The sequence below is a fragment of the Callospermophilus lateralis genome, chromosome 3 (genome assembly GCF_048772815.1).
Source record: "Callospermophilus lateralis isolate mCalLat2 chromosome 3, mCalLat2.hap1, whole genome shotgun sequence".
NCBI lineage: Eukaryota > Metazoa > Chordata > Mammalia > Rodentia > Sciuridae > Callospermophilus > Callospermophilus lateralis.
The window spans coordinates 108,656,715-108,662,772 of NC_135307.1; positions in this window are offsets into that span (position 1 = coordinate 108,656,715).

Sequence of the window (6,058 nt, forward strand, 5' to 3'; positions counted from 1 at the left end):
TTGAGATTGGGTCTCTCTAAGTTACTGAGCCTGGCCTCCAACTTTCAATCTCCTGCCTCAGCCTGCCTAGTTGCTGGCATTTCAGGCATGTACTACACGTTTAGGCTTTAATTTCTTTTGAATACATATCTAGGTAAGAAATTCTGGGTCGTTGAGTAGGTGTAATATTCAGTTTTATATGACTCTGCCAGACCTTTTTCCAAAGTAGCTACACACCCACCCAAGCTTTGCAATGAGCAGCAACTGTGAGTCCTTAAGGGACTCAAGCCCTTAAGTAGATGCGACCTCTCTGGAGGATTAACGGTCCTTGGGCCCCGCCCTCCTCCCTGCCCCAGCGCCGCCTCCAGTTCTCTGGATCCTTATAGGCTGGAGAAGAGAGGCGGAGCCAGAGGAAGTCGTCCTGTCTCCGGCCGAGCTTCCTTCCTTTAGGCTTTGGGTGTTTCTCTGTGTTTACTGGGTTCCCTCTTCACCGCTGCAGCTACCAATTCTGAGGAAGGTATCACACCTCTCCCCTCGCTCTCGTCTAAGTCCAAAGCATGATTTTTAGATAAGCTGTCAGTGCGTTTTCTTCATTTTGAATTTTCCTGCTCCGGAACGCTTTTTTTTTTCAGACGTTTTATTTGTTGTCTCTCTCTGGGAGGTCTCAATCCAATCCCAGGCTCAGTAGAAACAACAAGGACATCAGCCCTGGACGAGATGGTACGATACTCAAAGAGCCCCTCCCTCCACCTTAGTATCCTTTCTCTCCAAGCTTTTGCCCTCCTGCTTTTTCAGCCTGAAGCTTACAAGGACAGTCATGAAGAGGACTGAAAAGAGAGAGTATTTGTTTCACGGTCGTCCAACTTCGAGCACAAAACTGCACCTAGCACTGCTTCCTCACCGTGCAGCCAACAGTCATTTTGGCTCTCACAGAGGTGATCACTCCCTCCTTGAAGGATCTTTCTTTCTCCCTTCTCTCTTTCTATCCGTCCCTTCCTCCTCCCTTCTCCTCCCCCCCCACTCTCTCTTTCAAATCCATAACTACGAAATGATTCTCAATATTTCATATCCCGCCTTCCCTTTTCCCTGGAACTCCAGATCTCATCTCCACTTGTGTTTCTGGTATCTCTACGTGGATGCCAACAGGTATGTTAAACTCACTTGTTCCAGAACAGAACTTTTAATACTCCCCTTCCCAAATGCAATAAACACGTTTTTCTCCCATCTTCATCTCAGTAAATGGCACCACCTTTTGGGGGTTCAAGTGGAAAAACTACTCACTCATCTTTGATTCCTTCTTCACCCATCACATTTCACCCACCACAAAAACCTGTTCATTCCTCTTCCCCCACATTGGGGATTGAGCCCAGGGGTGCTCTACCACTGAACTACATTCCCAGCCCTTTCTATTTTTTATTTTTTAATTTTGTCACAGGATCTTCCTAAGCTGCTCAGGCTGGCCTAAAACTTATGATCTTTCTCTCCTCAGCCTTTGGAGTAGCTGGGATTACAGGCCTGTGCCACTACCTGGGCTTCACCATAAAGGAAGAATCAGCCTGGGATTTGTGTGTCTCAAAAACAAACAAAAGCTGGCCGTGGTGGTGCATGCGGGAGGATTGTAGGATCAAAACCATTCTCAGCAATTTAGTGAGACTATAATCAACCTAGGGAGACTCTTTCTCAAAATAAAATAAAAAAAAAAAAATAAAGAGGACTGGAGAGGTGGCTCAGTGCCCTTGGATTCAATCCCTGGTTTGAATAAAAGCCTGCCTTAGCCTCTGAATCTCTGAGATCACAGGTGTGAATCTCAGCCCCAGGCTCCTCAGGTCTTTTCACTCACTCTATCCTCTGCATGAGATGTCTTCTCGCACTCCATCTTTTTGTGTGGCTCTTTTCCTAATTTTTGAGGTCTCAGCTGAAGTACTCAGAGGTGTTTTTTTTTTTGGTGTGTGTGTGTGTGCGCGTGTGTGTGTGTACACTAGGACTGAACCCTGGGCACGTTACCACTGAGCTACATCCCCAGCCCTTTTTTATTTTTTATTTTGAGACAAGGTCTTAACAAGTTGCTAAGGCTGGCCTCAAACTTTCGATCCTCCTGCCTTAGCCTCCCAAATCACTGGGATTAAAATCGTGCAATTTTCCCACTGCCTAGCTCTTCACTGTCTCTTGTGTGGGAGACCAACCTTACACGTGACTGGGTTACACTCCCCAGCTGGGTGCTGAGGCACTCAGTGGAGAAATGCGGCAGAGCTTTTCCTACCCTTCTTGGGTTGGAGGGTTGGTGTCTTGTGCATGGGTGTGTCTTGCTACACCATGCACTTAACCTCGTGGGTGAAGCTATGCTCACCAGTTCCTTTGTAATGTAACCCCTTACCCTGTTTAGGATAGAATCTTCTATGGAAGTGCCTTTAGTGTGTCCCCTTCTCTTACTGTGCCCTTGGGTGTGGCCTACCCAGGTGTCAGTCAACCTGCTGACAGTGGACATCATGAAGATAGACTCAGCCCCCTGAAACCTGACCCCTTGCCTCATTTGAATGGCTTTTCCTCAATAAAAGGGGTCAGCACGTGATCTTGCTCTCTCTCTTTCTGCGGACCCTTAAGGTCAGAGGAGCTGTCACAGCGACCCCAAAGAAAAAGGTATTTGTGTCTCTCATGTGGTTATTTTGTGCAGCCCAGTTAGCCCAGTTCATCTGGAGTGACCCCTGAGCCTTTTAGTCGCAAGGACAGAAACCCAGCACTCTTGAATCTATCTCTACCATCCTAATTGTCACTGCCTTAGTTCAGGCTCTGTCACTTCCAGACTGGCTTTCTAGAACAATCTTCCAGTCAATGAGCTTCCCTTTCTCTCTTGTCCTAGTCACTCTATTCCCCACACAGTGGTTATGAAAATGAGCCTGTAAAATGAAAATGAGATTGTGTCACACTCTGCTTCAAGCTTCAGTGGCCCTCTGCTACTTGCAAGAGGTCAGCACTCAAGGTCAGCACTCAAAGCCCTTTGTGCTCTGGACCCTGCTGTCTTTGTGGTGGCATCTTAAGAACTTGCCCCTCCTTCCTGCCATACTTATGACCACACAAAAGCTCCTACAGTTCCCCCAACAAGCCATGTCCTATAGGTTCTCCCTTTTGTGAAATGTTCCTTCTTCCCGAATTCCCTTATCTCCTTTCTTATGTAGCTAATACTGCTAAAATACAATTCAGCCCTCTGGGAACCAGCTCTTACCACACACTGTACTCCTTTATCAACACCCTTCTTAGGACTTGTCCACTCTCCCAGGGTTCATCAGTTCTCCCTGATCTTGGTGACCTGGTCACACAAAGTTGTCGAAATAGTCATTTATCCGGACATGGTGGTATACCCTTGTAATCCCAATTCTGGAGTCTGAGACAGAAGGATCACAAGTTCAAAGCCAGCCTCAGCATCTTAGCAAAGCCCTACTCAACTTAGTGAGACCCTGTCTCTAAATAAAAAATAAATAAATAAAAAGGGCTTGGGATGTGGTTCAGTGATAAGGCACCCTTGGGTTAAATCCTCAGTACCAAAAGCAAAATAAAAACTAATTATTTAGTAGGGAGCACAGACACTGGAGTCAGGCAGGATTTGAATCCAGTCAAGTGACCTTATTTTAGTTCTTCACAGCTTTGAAATTATTATTATTATTATTATTTTGCAAGGTTAAGGGTCAAACCTAGGGGCTGGGGATGTGGCTCAAGCGGTAGCGCATTCACCTGACATGCATGCGGCCCGGGTTTGATCCTCAGCACCACATACAAACAAAGATGTTGTGTCCACCAAAAACTGAAAAATAAATATTAAAAATTCTCTCTCTCAAAAAAAAAAAAAAAAGGGTCAAACCTAGGACTTTGTACATGTTAGGCAAGCCTTGTGCCACTGAGCTACTCCTCCAGTCCAAGTTTTATATTCTTGCTCTATAAAATGAGGATAAATCTACTTCAGTTTTATCTGGATACTTACCTACTTTTTTTTTTTTTTTTTTTTTTGTATTGTAAAGCACTCCCACTTAAGAGTCACACCATAACCTCTGTTGATTGATTAAATGGTACACATGCAAAACAGGCTTCTTTACTTCCACAGCCAAAAACCTTGAATGACTTTCCATTGTCTTGAGGTTAAGATGTGGTCTCAATACAACTTACAGGACATTTTCTACACTGAACTGTTTGCTTCATTCAGGATTCCCTGAACACACATACTCAAGCTATTTTTGGTGGGGGGTGGGTGTGGGAGTACTGGGGATTGAACTCAGGGGCACTCAGCCACATCCCCAGTCCTATTTTGTATTTCATTTAGAGACAGGGTCTCACTGAGTTGCTTAGCACCTCACTTTTGCTGAGGCTGGCTTTGATCTTGAGATTCTTCTGCCTCAGCCTCCTGAGCTGCTGGGATTACAGGTGTGGACCACCACACCAGGCTTTAAGCTGTTATTTCATGCCTCCCTGCCATTGCTTACCTGTCCCCTCGGTCTAGAGTGTACTAGTTTTGGTGCCCTTCCTCTGTACATTTACCTTCTTATTTAGCACATGCTATTCTTATTTGTTTACATGCTTTTCTTTCTCCATAAAGCCTAAGGAGCATGGCATGGTGGCACATGCCTGTAATCCCAGCAATTTGGAGGCTGAGTCAGGAGAATCGCAAGTTTGAGGCCAGCAATTGAGTGAGATCCTATCTCAAAATTAAAAATAAGTAAAAAATGGACTGGGGATATAGCTCAGTAGTAAAGCACCCCTGGGTTCAGTCTCCAGAACAAGAAGGAAAAAAAAATGCCTAGGGACCCTGAGTCCTGCCATGTTTTCCAGTAGTGTAGGGCCTGATGGACTTTCAAGGCAAAGAAAATAATTGTGTTGAATAAATGCATGAGGTATGGAAGCAACAACCAGAGGACCAGCATGGGCTGGGTGGGGAAACTGAGGCCAGAGTGGTTTTTCACTCCCCAAAGCAACAAAATTGGTTGGATGTCAGATTCACCTGACCTCACTGTTAATACACTCTCCCCACCCACACACCCCAAAATAGTTTTCTTCTGTGTAACATCATGAATTTTCCCAGGAGCCTTGGCTCCTGCAGGTAGAACCCGAATCTCTAGAGAAGATCTTCTGAGTGTTCAGGCACAGTGTGACAGGGTACAACACTGCACAGCTCTGAAGACTGAGGGAAGAAAAACCATGTAATAGCTACAAAAAGTTGCCACATATACTGACTTTCCCAGATTCTCAAGCTATTTTCTTCACCCTCTAGATAAAGGAACCCAGGCTCAAGTATGAGGGGAAAATGTCCCCCCACCTCCTTTTCCTTGGCCTTAGCACCCCAGGCTGCCCCTTTCCACGCAGGGCTGCAAATAATAGCCTGGGAGCCTGAGGGCCAGCAAAAGGGAGTGAAAGGGGAACTTGGTCAACCGGCATAGCTGCTGCTATGGCAGCCAGAGCCCAAGGAGGTCACCATTGATCCCACATGCACTTAATTCTCTGTGCTGTGGCGTGAGGCAGGGCTGACTAGAAAAGCTGAGGGGTGCTGGAAGCTGGGAAACAGTCACTTTCTCTCTCTGAGTCTCTGTTTCCCGACGTAAAATAAACACACATGGTTTAATTAAAACCATTCTCCACTGGTCCATATGTTCCACTCTCCAGTAATTGTTAGGACTGTAAGATGCTGATGGAGTGAGGGTGGGGGAGTCGACCCTCAGATATGAGAACCAGAGAGGGGGTGCACGATATCCATGAAGAGCAGGAGAGCACTGCGTTTGGGGGTCCCCTGAGCCAGAGGCAGAACTACCCCTAAGGGTTCCAGGTCTTCCAGTTGCTTGACCCTTAGAATAGAGACCGCGGCCCGGCCCCGCCCAGAGATTTCTGCGAGAAGAGGTCTAGGTCATCACCACTGCCCCAGCGTCTGGGAAGAAAGGAGGTAGGTCTTTGTTCACTCGTTTCTAGGCCTCCCAAGGCAGCTGGGTCCAGTCCCACAACCACAGCCCACTCGGTCAGGAAACCTCAAAGACAACAGCCCGCTAACCCTTCGGGCACTCTCTGTCCGCCCCAGCCCCGCCCCGCCCCGCCCCGCCCCGCCCCG